The 13,278-nt window shown below is 43.4% G+C and overlaps 1 long non-coding RNA gene across 1 annotated transcript; it reads right to left on the bottom strand.

Moving 5' to 3' along the window:
- Nucleotides 1-948: 948 nt before the first annotated feature.
- Nucleotides 949-8,995, bottom strand: LOC116464631 (uncharacterized). The gene is made up of 3 exons (XR_009212270.1): nt 8,610-8,995; nt 6,397-6,464; nt 949-1,998 (listed from the first exon to the last, which is right to left on the bottom strand). It is a non-coding gene; the product is annotated as an uncharacterized LOC116464631 (long non-coding RNA).
- Nucleotides 8,996-13,278: the final 4,283 nt, after the last annotated feature.

Genomic DNA, 13,278 nt, shown 5'->3' with positions numbered 1-13,278 from the left:
GATATGCATAGTCACAAGTTCTACCAGTTGACCTAACAGACATCTAAGGAACACTGAACTGGCTGGGCACCATGGCTCATGCCTGGAATCCCACCAGTTTGGGACTCTGAGGCAGTCGGATTACTTGAGGTCAGGAGTTTGAGACCAGCTTGGCCAACATGGTGAAAGCTTGTCTCTACTAAAAATATTTTAAAAATTAGCCGGGTGTGGTGGCAGGTGCCTGTAATTCCAGTTACTCCAGAGGCTGAGGCAGGAGATTCAGTTGAACCTGGGAGGCGGAGGTTGCAGTGAGCTGAGATCGCACCACTGCACTCCAGCCTGTTGGGCAACAGCGAGACTCCATCTCCAAAAAAAAAAAAAATCCTGAACCAACATCCGTAGAATACACACATTCTTTTCAAATGTACATGGAAATTCAGTAAGAAAGTATGTTCTCCAACTATACTATAAATGAATTAGAAATCAGCAACAATAACATACCTATAATATCTCTATGTAGTAGAAATTAAAAACAATACACTTCCAAATAACTTATGTGTCCACAAAAGGAAAAATCACAAGGAAAACTAGATAATATTTTGAATGGAATGAAAATGAAAACAAAATGTGTTGACTATAACTGAAACTAAAGTGGAATGAAGAGGTCTAACTCCCTTCTTAAGAAGCTATAAAACAAGAGCAAAGTGAACTTAAAATAAGTTAAAGGGAGGAAAAAAAAAGATTGAAAATAAATGAAATAGAAAATGAAAAAAAGAGAAAATAAGTAATACTGAAACAGGCTTGTCCAACCTGAGAGCTGAATGTGGCCCAGGCCAGCTGTGAATACAGCCCAACACAAATTCATAAACTTTCTTGAAACATTATGAGATTGGGTCATCACTTATCTTATTTTTTCTGTGTGGCCAAGCAACTTCTCTTCATTGATTGAATACACCTGTACTAAAAGATCATTAACGATCTAAAATAAATGATCTTATAAAGAATTGAGAAACCTCCAGCTAGACTGACTGATCCAGGAAAAAACAGGAAAAACACAAATTACCAATATGAAGAGACTGCAATACAGATTAGATTCTGGATCTTATAAAGAATTGAGAAACCTCCAGCTAGACTGACTGATCCAGGAAATAATAGCAAAAACACAAATTACCAATATGAAGAGACTGCAATACAGATTATATTCTATGGACATTAAAAGCATATTAAAGAAAGGAATATTCTGAACGATTTTATGCCAATAAATCCAACAACTTAGATGAAATGAAATTTTATTAAACGACACAAGTTACCAAAACTGACACAACAAAAAAATCTGAAAATATTTCTTAAAAAATTTTAATTTTCCCACAAAAAATCTAAAACCAAACCAAACAAAACCCTCTAGGTTCAGTTGACTTCACTGGTGAATTCTATCAAACGTACAGAACAAATCATATCCATATCACACAGCTATTTCCAAAAATAGGAAAGGAGACAGCACTTTCCATCTAATTTTATGACACGCAATATCACCTTGACACCAAAATCAAATAAAGACATTACAAGAAAAGGATACAAAAGTCCAATATCTCCCATCAACACCAATATAGAAATCTTAAAAAAAAACAAACCAAAAAAAACAAACACAAACACCTAGAAGTCAAATCTAGCAATATCCCAAAGGACAACGCACCACAACTAAGTGGGGTTTATCTCAGGGATATAAAGTTACTTTAAAAGTTGAAAATGAAACCAATGTAATTCATTGGCAGAATGAAGAAAGCTGTATAATCATCTCAACAGATACAGAAAGAGGCCTCTGACAGCATTAAACACCACTAAAATAAAAACTCCCAAGAAACAAAGTTTAAAAGGAATGTCCTCATTTTGACAAATGTTTTCTCTGCAGATCCTACAGACATCATACCATATGGTGGACTACTGAAAGCTTTCTGCCTCAGCTTGGGAACCATGCAATTATGCCCATTCTCATGACTTCTGTTCAACACTGTGGAAGTCCTGGACAGTATAATAAACCAATAAAAAGAAAGACAAGACACAAGGATTAGAAAGAAAGAAGTAAAATGATAGTAACAGGAAACACAATTGCAAATTTCTTAGTTTTCTATATAAGCAAACCACTAGAAGTAATAAGTGAAACAGACTTATCGACTACAAAGTCACTACACAAAAGTCAATTGCATATCTACGTACAGACAGCAAACAACTGGAAAATCAAATTCAAAGGTTCTATTGACAGTAGTGTAAAATTATAAAATACTTAAGAATAAATGTTTAAACAGGCATGCAAGACTGCTACATTGAAAATTATGAAATATTGAGGCCCGATATTAAGATGTTGATTCTCTCCCAAATGATCTGGACTCAATACAGTTCTTGAGAAAATCCAACAAGCTTCACTGTAGAAATTAATAAATTAATAGTTAATAAGTACAAAGTTGGAGGACTCACACTACCTGATCTCAAGAATTCATGAAATTATAGCAATCAAGAGAAATATACCAACAGAAAAACAGACAAACCTATCGATAGAACAGAGTCCAGAAATAGACACATACATAGGAAGTTAATTGATTTATTATGAAGATACCAAAGTGGATTAATGGAAAAAGGAAACACCAGTGGTGCTGGCACAACTGGCTATCAAGATGTCAAAAAAAAAAAAAAGTAAATCTTGAAACCGAACTCACAACGTCATGCCAAAATTTGAGACGAATGACAGATTTAATGTAAAAACTAAAACTATGATGCCTCTAAAAGACAATGTAGAATATTTTCCTGACTTTGGGGTAGGCAAGGATCTCTTAGATCAAAGAGATAAGGCAGTAACCATAAAAGAAAAAAAATAAACTAAGCTTTATAAAAATTAAAAGCTTCTGACCATCCTGGCTAACACGGTGAAACCCCATTGCTACTAAAAACACAAAAAATTAGCCAGGCGTGGTGGCGGGCACCTGCACTCCCAGCTACTCAGGAGGCTGAGGGAGGAGAATGGCGTGAACCTGGGAGGTGGAGCTTACAATGAACCGAGATCGCGCCACTGCACTCCAGCCTGGGAGACAGAGTGAGACTCTGCCTCAAAAAAAAAAAAAAAAAAAAAAAGCTGCTCATCCAAAAACCACCATTAAGAAACTGAAAAGGTAAAACTCAGACTGGGAGAAAAGACTGATAACACCATCAACTCTTGGCAAGGATGTAACTGGAGCACTAATTCATTCTTGGTGGGAGGGTAAAATGGTACAACCACTTTAGAAAATTTTTGGCAGTTTCTTATATGGTTAAACATTCACCTATCCCTTGACACAGCAATTCCACATCTACGTATCTACCCTAGATATCTACCCTAACTTTAGAACTGTCGATTTGCCATTTTGAAAGCAATGATTCTTCCAGAACATTAGCTTTATATCATTCCATATTTTATATATTTTTTAAGTTACCATAATTTATGAAGATTCAAAATGCAACTTGCCAAGTTTTAAAAGAGAAAAAAAAATGTATGGAAAGAACAAAACGGAAAATAGGCTCGTTAAGTGTGTTTAGGTCAGTTTATTTCTAGTATCATTTACAGGCTACCCTGATGTTGTATTTAAGATTTTCATTCATTTCAGAGTTCACAAAATAATGATTTTTCCTGTGAAGTACTTCCTTTAAGAGACAACCGACCTTTCTTTCTTTCTCTCTCTCTCTTCTTTCTTTCTCTTTTCTTTCTGTTCTTTCTCCTTCCTTCCTTCCTTCCTTCCTTTCTTTGTTTCCTCTTTCTTCCCTCTGTTGCCCGGGCTGGGGTATAGTCCGCGCACTGCAGACTCCCTGCCTCCGGCTCCCATCATTCTCCTGCCTCGCCCTGCGGCCTGCCTGGGATTGCAGGTACGCGCCACCACCCCTGCCTGGTTTTTGTCCTTTGACTGGAGGCGCGGTTTCGCCATGTTGGCCAGGCTGGTCTCCAGCTCCTGACCTCCAGTGGTCTGCCCGCCTCAGCCTCCCAAGGTGCTGGGACTGCAGATGGAGTCTCACTCACTCGGTGCTCGGTGTTACCCAGGCTGGAGTGCGGTGGCGTGGTCTTGGCTCGCTGCAGCCTCCGCCTCCCAGCCGCCTGCCTTGGCCTCCCAGGGTGCTGGGATTGCAGCCTCTGTCATGCCGTCACCCCATCTGGGAGGTGGGGAGCATCTCTGCCTGGCCACCCATAGTCTGGGATGTGAGGAGTGCCTCTTCCCGGCTGCCCATCATCTGGGATGTGAGGAGTGCCTCTGCCCGGCTGCCCTGTCTGGGAAGTGAGGAGGGCCTCTGCCCGGCCACCCTATCTGGGAAGAAGTGAGGAGTGCCTCTGCCCGGCCACCCCGTCTGGGAAGTGAGGAGCGCCTCTGCCCAGCCGCCCCGTCTGGGATGTGAGGAGCACCTCTGCCCGGCCACCCTGTCTGGGAACTGAGGAGCCCCTCTGCCCGGCCACCCCGTCTGGGAAGTGAGGAGCACCTCTGCCCGGCCGCCCATCGTCTGGGATGTGAGGAGCGCCTCTGCCTGGCCGCCCCATTTAGGAAGTGAGAAGTGCCTCTGCCCGGCCACCCATTGTCTGGGATGTGAGGAGCGCCTCTGCCCAGCCACCCCATGTGGGAAGGAGTGAGGAGAGCCTCTGCCCGGCCGCCCATCGTCTGGTATGTGAGGAGCGCCTCTGCCTGGCTGCCCCGTCTAGGAAGTGAGAAGCGCCTCTGCCCGGCCACCCATCGTCTGGGATGTGAGGAGCGCCTCTGCCTGGCCGCCCCATCTGGGAAGTGAGGAGAGCCTCTGCCCAGCCGCCCCATGTGGGAAGAAGTGAGGAGCGCCTCTGCCCGGCCACCCCGCCTGGTTAGAAGTGAGGGGTGCCTCTGCCCGGCCACCCAGTCTGGGAAGAAGTGAGGAGCATCTCTGCCTGGCCGCCTCATCTGGGAAGTGAGGAGCGCCTCTGCCCAGCCGCCCATCATCTGGGAAGCGAGGTGCGCCTCTGCCCGGCCGCCCTGTCTGGGAAATGAGGAGCACCTCTGCCCGGCCGCCCTGCCTGGTTAGAAGTGAGGGGCACCTCTGCCTGGCCACCCAGTCTGGGAAGAAGTGAGGAGCATCTCTGCCTGGCCGCCCCATCTGGGAAGTGAGAAGCGCCTCTGCCCGGCCGCCCATAATCTGGGAAGTGAGGAGCGCCTCTGCCCAGCCGCCCCATCTGGGATGTGAGGAGCGCCTCTGCCCGGCCACCCTGTCTGGGAACTGAGGAGCCCCTCTGCCCGGCCACCCCGTCTGGGAAGTGAGGAGCGCCTCTGCCTGGCTGCCCATCATGTGGGATGTGAGGAGCGCCTCTGCGCAGCCGCCCTGTCTGGGAAGTGAGGAGAACCTCTGCCTGGCCACCACATCTGGGAAGTGAGGAGCACCTCTGCTGGGCCGCCACCCCATCTAGGGTCTAGGAAGTGAGGAGCATCTCTGCCCAGCCGCCCTGTCTGGGAAGTGAGGAGCGCCTCTGCCCAGCCACCCCATCTGGGATGTGGGGAGCACCTCTGCCCGGCCGCCCCATCTGGGAGGTCTACCACGGAGGCCAGACGCAATGTGGGGGCTGGACGTACTGGCTCACGCCTGTAGTCCCAGCACTCTGGGAGGCCGAGGCGGGTTGATCACTTGAGGCTAGGAGTTCGAGACCAGCCTGGCCAACATGGTAAAACATATGAAAAATACAACAGACAAACCAACCAACCCAGCGACAACAAAACAAGTCTACTCTGGAGTCATACTCTAATTTTTTCTATTTTCCTCCCTTTCTGATCCTTTATCCCACTTGCTTTTTCTTCCTCTTCCTTCTCCTTCTTCTTTGTCAAATAGAGGATTATTATCATTGATCCATACAAAGTCCCTCTCTCATTTATTTTCTTTAATTCCCACCCTCCATTTCTATTCCCCATCTTCCCATGTGCCATCTTCCTAATATGTTTGATATGCATCTTTTTGTTTGTATGTATTTTTAGAAAATATTTATTGCTTTGTGTGCAAAAAAATTAATAAAAAATAAATAAAAAAAGAAAGAGACAACTGACTTCTACAATTAAAATGCATACATGTGCAAAGAAAATAACTTGTAAAATATATTTGGTTGAATAACATTTACATTAGGAGTTTAAAATTATGTATCAGAATCTCCTGCTATTAAGCAGTCTAACGGTGCCTACTAAGTCAGAGAGTTACAATTTTTCTCTCCTGATAATGAAGTACAGGTATCAGTAGCATCTACTGTGCTAAAGAATAAATGGAATTTATAACTGTAGGTAACATTTAAGCACTTTAAGACGAATATGAATATATCATAAATTTCTAACTAGGAAAATATTTTCAATGAGATCTCAAGAAACGTTAACTTTTTTCAGAATAGAGCACTGAAAACTGACTCACCAACAATATCAAGCTGGGTTTCTTCGTCTTCTTCTCTTTTTCTCTTATCTTTGCTCTTTTTCTTCTTACTACAGCACATAATTTATATAGATGAGTTTAGGTATATTAATTTGTATGATAAATATCGTAAGATTGAAACTTGGAAGTCTTTTAAGCTGTTTCATTTATAAATTATTGATTTAGGAAGACTTACATTGCTATGCCCTCTTAAATACAGTACTGAGAAGTTGCTTCAGGCTTTGTACATATTATGTTAGAGTTCAAAGCACATTGTAGAGCCACACTGCCAGATTTTAAATCCTGATTCTTTCGCTTCTTAGCTCTGTGATTTTTGGAAAATGTACTGAATCTCTCTGTGAGTCAGTTTCCCCACGTAAAAAATTAGGATAATAACTTAACTCTTAAGGCTATTGTGAGGTTTAAGAGGTAATGTGTACCTTCACACATTGCTGGTGGAAACGTAAAATGGTGCAGCATCTACAGGAAACAGTATGGGGTTCCTCAAAAAGTTAAAGAGTTACCACATGACCCAGCAATTTTACTCCTAAGTATGTATACCCAAGGGAAATGAAAACATACGCCCACAAAAATACTTACATAAGAATATTCACACGAGCATTAGTCACAATAGCCAAAAAGGGGAAACAACCCAAATGTTCATCAACTGATGAATGGATGAAAAAAATGTTACATCCATAGAGTGGAATACTACGCAGCCATAAAAGGAACAAGTGCTACAACAATGATGAACCTCAAGAATGTTATAAGAGAAAGAAGCCAGATACAAAAGGCCACATGTTGCATGATTTCTTTCTTAAGAAATATTCAGAATAGGCGATTTCACATAGACAGCGGATTAGTGGTTGCCAAGGACTAGCAGAGGGGGAGGATAGGATGTGACTGCCTTAATGGGTAGGGGGACGTTTCCTTCTGAGATGATGAAAATGCTGAGCAACTAGACAGTGGTGAATCTCTTGAACGTATACTAAAAACCACTGACTGTACAAAAGGGTGAATTTTATAATTATGAATTACAGCTCAATAAAAAAAGGAAAAAACCAAGAGCGATTTGAAAAAAGTTAACGTGCGAAATGCCTACAACAATTTCTTGGCACATTGAAAGTGCTATATAAGCATTAATTATGATTATTACGATAATCTTAAGACACTCTTGTCTGCATTTTCATCATAAAGTTTTCAGAAGATAACTCTCCTCTCCTCACAGGAAATCCACAGAGTAAAAATCTCACATTTATTCAGGATAAACCTGTCATTTATTCTGGCATCTTCATGAGGCCAGACTCCTAGACAGGATTCTCAAGGCCAGTGGCTTCAGCTCACTCCTTGATACTTTCTTTCCATCTCGCCTAAAAATACCAAAACCTCTGTTTATCACGGAGACCAGGAGGAAATGCTCAACATCTGTATGTACGGTCAACCTCGGGCAAATCTGCCAGTTAAAAAAGCGGGGATATGAGTGCACAGGTATCTTTTTCCTAAAGAGCTAATAAATTACCACTACGACCTCCTCCTCACATTTGGCTCAATTTATTTACTGCACATATGTTCTCTCATTTAATTCTCACAGTCTTCTAAAAGCACAAAAAAATCGTCTAAAAGTATAAATGTGTAAACGGAGATTCAAAGATATTTGATCTCTTAATGAGTAAATGGAAGTTCAGACATATTAACCAACTTGCCACAAATTACAAAATCAGTAAATGACAGAGTGCAGGTTCGAGGCCATATTCCTATCAAAGCCCATATACACCTCAACCACTGTGTGATTCATCCCGATTTCACTCTACATATTAGGTTAGAAAAAATCAATAATTTTTCTAGGAAGCGACAATGGAGAAAAGAATAATCCCTAATAAAGGAAGTTATTATCATGAACTACGAGATCAGACTAATGCAGACCCACCAGGCAGAGGCCGGGAGAGATGCCTCAGGGGACCCAAACTCGTGGGTACGGGGTCACCGGTCACCCGCCCGTCTACTCTGTTTCCAGGGTCGTCCGCCCAGGAGGCTGCCCCTCTCTGCACAGGTGCCAGGAACCGCGGTCCGGCCTCCGTCCAGCCCAGACAGAGGCCAGGGCGAAGCCTGGGAGGCCACGAAGCCGGCTCTCCATGCCACAGCTTCCACCGGACTCGCGGGGGTGGAGTGCGTCCGAAAAGAACGGAGGAGGCTCCCGCCCAAGCTGCAGGACCCACCTCTTCGCCTTGGTTCCCTTGTGCACGAGCTTGGTAGACTTCACATAGGAGTACTCGGCCATGGCTCCGGGAGACTTCCGCGTGGAGAGGCTGATGCCGGCTTAGGCCGAGTATGTGACCCGGAGCAGCATCAGGGCGGGGAGGAACAGAAGTGGAGGCGAAGCAAACACTCCCGGACAGCGTACCTCTCTCCAGAACCCGCCCCCGTCTTCACCCAAAGGCTGAATGGCTGAGAGTTCCACTTCCGGGTTTTTGTCGGGGAGCTAAGGCGGCCGCAGAGGGCCGAAAGGTGTCCGCGCGCAGCGGCTCCCTGGCGCCCTCTCGAGGAGCCCCTAAGGATTCGCGCCTCCCTGAGGGGAGGAAAGACCGCAGGAGGCGCCGGTGCTGGCGGTGGCTGGGCTTCCGGGCGCGCTGTGGAACCGCCTACCGCTAGGGCTGCGGGCTGGCCACGGTCCCTGCGGGGGCGGGAAGCGGCTCCGGCTCCCCTCGCTGGCCTGCGGCTGCGCGGCTGGAAGCGCGGGCCACTCGTGCGCGGGTCACTCGGGTCTGTGCCTCGTGCGACTGTGTGTGCAGGAAGCAAGCAGGAAATACCCTAAAATAGAATGAAGCGCCATGTTGAGGGCCGCGGACATCGCGAGTGCTGTGGGAATGTGGGCTGAGGTGGAGAGTTATGGTGGCGCTGTTACAGGCTCAGGGGTCAGGAGAAGCCTAATGGTGGAGGCGGCATCTGAGGAGGGTCTTGAACGCTGGGCAGGCTTTTGCCAGACAGAGATGGAGGAAGCTAGTCCTGTCTGATGAAGGAAACAGGGCGGAGGCATGGAGGGAGCCGTGCAGAGCTGGTGTGAGGAGCAGCGAGCAGGCCAGGCCTGTAAAGCTGAGTGAGGGAACCAGGATAGAGAAGGCAAGTCGGGGTCCTGTGGTCGCTGAGGAATTTGAATGAAATCAGTAAACAGTTGAGAGGCATCAATCGCAAGAGCATGGGATGAAATGAGGAGTAGTCCACAGTGATTCCTCTGCAGCGGTGGGTATTATTAATCGTGTTTGTGACACCAAAACCACCACACTCAAGCTGTGGCTCTTTCCCTAAAGTAGAAAACAGAGACCAGTTGGGTTCCAAGCATCCACGAAGATCTTATTAAATTCCTGATCCCTGGTGGCATCATCGACTTAGGATTGGCCCATCTCAAACCTGACTCAGAAACAAAACCGTCACAATGTGCGGAGATGAGCGTCATTACCCACTATCATAAAGTATTTTCCGGTGTTTTCACAGTGCTGCCCTTCCTAATCCCCATTCCATGGCAATCCACATGCCATGATGCCCGAAGTCATTAACAAAGGAGACACACAGGGGCTTCTCACGTTGGCTTTCCAGTGTTTTGATGAAAATCTGTTTCCTCATCTCTTACAGTGTGGTTAGCAATAGTATCATTTAGGGTTGAAGAATTAAATGGTACGAATTATATGGGGTGCTTATTATACCCTAAATGGAAAATGTCTAGGAGATGTTAGCTATGCTCATCACCAACATCGTTACTTGATGGTAATAATCAGATAGGAAGGTCAACACCAAGAAAATGGATACATGCTCTGAGGGAATGAATGGGGAGAGATCAGAAGGTTAAGAACAAAGCCGTACAACATGTCTACAGTAAAGGGATAGAGAAAAGAAAGAGAGTCTATAAAAGAAGAAATGAAACAGAGTGACGTTATAGAAATCAAAGCGAAGGAGAGTTTCCAGAAAGGATAATATCATTTAATATTGTAGAAGTTTAGGAGCATAAGATAGAAAAAAGACCTTGTGGTAACTGACACTGAGGCAGTCTTTGGGGAAGCTCCATTTCCGATAGAGAAGTAGAAAGTCAGCTTGAAGCAGGGACTAGGTGAAGAAGCTGTTGGCCAGTCACATGGGGAAATAAATAAGGGATGGCATATGCCATATTTCTGGATTTCTTTCTTTCTTGCCCAGCCTCTGTATATGCGCAGAGTTTGGCAAAAACTTACAAAAAATAAAAAAGAAACCAATTTCGTTTGTAGACTCAAATACAATGCTTCGTGTTAGAATCAAGATAAATTCATGCCTCTCCCTTCTATTCTCACTGTCAGTTTTGAAATTAAACATCAGCTTTTCTTATTCATTAAAATCATTTTCAACCCCTCCCAGGTGTTTGTGGTTTTGGGGAGTTACATAAGTAGTCAGATCTTGATGAATCCCCAAGCACAGTTGCCCAAGAAGCTACTGGAGAAGGTGCTCACCAAAATATGAAGAGTAAGTCAAGACATAGGAGGATATAAGACACAGGGAACAGGAGATTCGATGTAGTAAACAGATTAAGGGAGTTCCCAGGTAGCTGGTAAAGGGATATCTTGAGATGACAGCAGTGAACCGGACATGTGCAGCCAGTCCAGATTGGAGCAGGAGACTCAAGCGCTAAGCATATTGAGGGATGCCATTACCAAGTTGCCCATTGCCTTTGCACCATCTTTTTACTATGAGAGCAGCTTACCTGAGTAACTCTGACCAAGATTTTTCTTTTTGACTTGTCTTAACCAAAACTTACATTAATAATAAACTTGTGGCTCTCCCCAACAAAAAAAAAAAAAAAAAAGAAGAGGAGGGAACAAACACTTTCAGCGAAGACAGAATTCTGAAATTCTGCTCATATTTTTTTCCAGTAACCTTCCTATGTTTGTGATGTTATTCACTCATAAACATCCTAGTGAAATTTTTTTTCAAGTTTTACTAATCATAAAAACAACTGTGGACGTTTGTTTAAAATGTGTATTCCCGGGCCTCTCACCTGGAGATTCTGATTCAGGAGATCATGTATGGGACTCAGAATACATGTGTTTGACAAATATCACAAGTGGTTCTTATGGTCAGGCAAATTTGAGAAACTAACCAGGAATTTATGTTTTTTTGACTGGCAGCTAGAAAAGGTTCCTAGAGTCTTTGCTTTTTGAAAATAAAATATTTCTTTTTTAAAAGCAAAATTGTATGACTAGATACAACATTTATACATGTGACACATGTACTATACTGTGTGCTTTTGTCATATTTACAGTTAAAGATGTGTAAGAACACTCTGAGAAAAATTATATATTAAATGAAAAGAGGGGTAAGTCAGGGTGGGGGAGAAACGGGAGGGGTGTGCTTATTGTTGCTAAAAGGTAGAAAAGCCAGAATGATAGCCATCTAAGGTTGCAAATAGCACATTGTAAGTTAAGGGAGCTTCATAATCATGTCTGAAAGCTTCTTTGATACACTGAGTTGTAAACAGTGGCTTTGGACAAGATTTGAGGGAGAAACCAACTATGATTTAAAGTGTTCATTTAAAAGGCTTTAATTAAAGGAAAGTCTTTGCATTTATTTGAGCGAATTTAACTTCAGGACTAACAATTTACTAGCCCTTAACCTCTTAAAAATTTTCTTTTATTTCAAATGAAAGTTTAAGTTGGCCTTTATGTTAGACTGGTATATTTGTGCAAAGACTTAACAGCAAGGTACTGTACATTTCTAAATGTTTACTTCTTAATTGTGCTGGAAGAAATATACTACTCGATTATTTTTAAAGCAAAATAAAACAATTTATTTTGACAAGTAACGCTGTATTTTCCCAGTTTTATTGTGGCAAAGATGAGGCTTAACATCACTAATCATCAGAGAAATGCAAATCAAAACCAAAACGAGATACCATCTTACACCAGTCAGAATAGCTACTATTAAAAAATAAAAAAACAAAAGATCTTGGGAGGCTGTGGAGAAAAAGGAACATTTACACATAATTGGTGCAAATGTAAATTAGTTCAGCCACTGTTGAAAGCAGTTTGGAAATTTCTCAAAGAATTGAAAAATAGAATTACCATTCAAGCCAACAATTCCATTACTGGTATATAACCCAAAGAAAATCAGTTATTCTACCAAAAGACACATGCACTTCCATGTTCATCACAGCACTATTCACAATAGAAAAGACATGGAGTCAGCCTAGGTGCCCATCAACAGTGGATTGGATCAATAAAATGTGGTACGTTTACACTGTATTATTAGGCCATTCTTGCATTGCTATGAAGAGATACCTGAGGCTGGGTAATTTATAAGGAAAAGATATTTAATTGGCTCACAGCTCTGCAGGCTGTACAGGAAGCATGGTGGTGGCATCTGCATGGCGCCTGTGGAGACTCCAGGGAGTTTTTACTCATGATGGAAGGCAAAGAGGGAGTAGGCACATCACGTGGTCAGAGCAAGAGCAAGAGAAAATGGGAGTGGCGGTAAGTACCACACACCCTTAACACAACAGGATCTTGAAAGAATTCACTGTCACAATGGTGGTATCAGGTCATGAGAGATCCACCCCCATGACCCAAACACCTCCTACCAGGCCCCACCTCCAACACTGAGGATTACATTTCACCATGAGATTTATGGGGGCCATCTTCCAAGCCATTTCATACACCGTGGAATACTATGCAGCCATAAAAATAACAAAATCGTCCTTTGAAGCAACGTGGATGCAGCTGGAGGCCATTATCCTAAGTGAATTAATGCCAGAACATAAAACGAAATACCACATGATCTGACTTATAAGTGAGAGCTAAACACTGGGTACTCATGGACATAAAGATGGAAAGAATAGACACTGGGACTACTAGAGGGGAGAAGGAGGAA

Source organism: Hylobates moloch, unplaced genomic scaffold (assembly GCF_009828535.3).
Source record: "Hylobates moloch isolate HMO894 unplaced genomic scaffold, HMol_V3 SCAFFOLD_1151, whole genome shotgun sequence".
NCBI classification, from domain to species: Eukaryota; Metazoa; Chordata; class Mammalia; order Primates; family Hylobatidae; genus Hylobates; species Hylobates moloch.
This window is presented reverse-complemented; position numbering and strand designations above follow the sequence as displayed.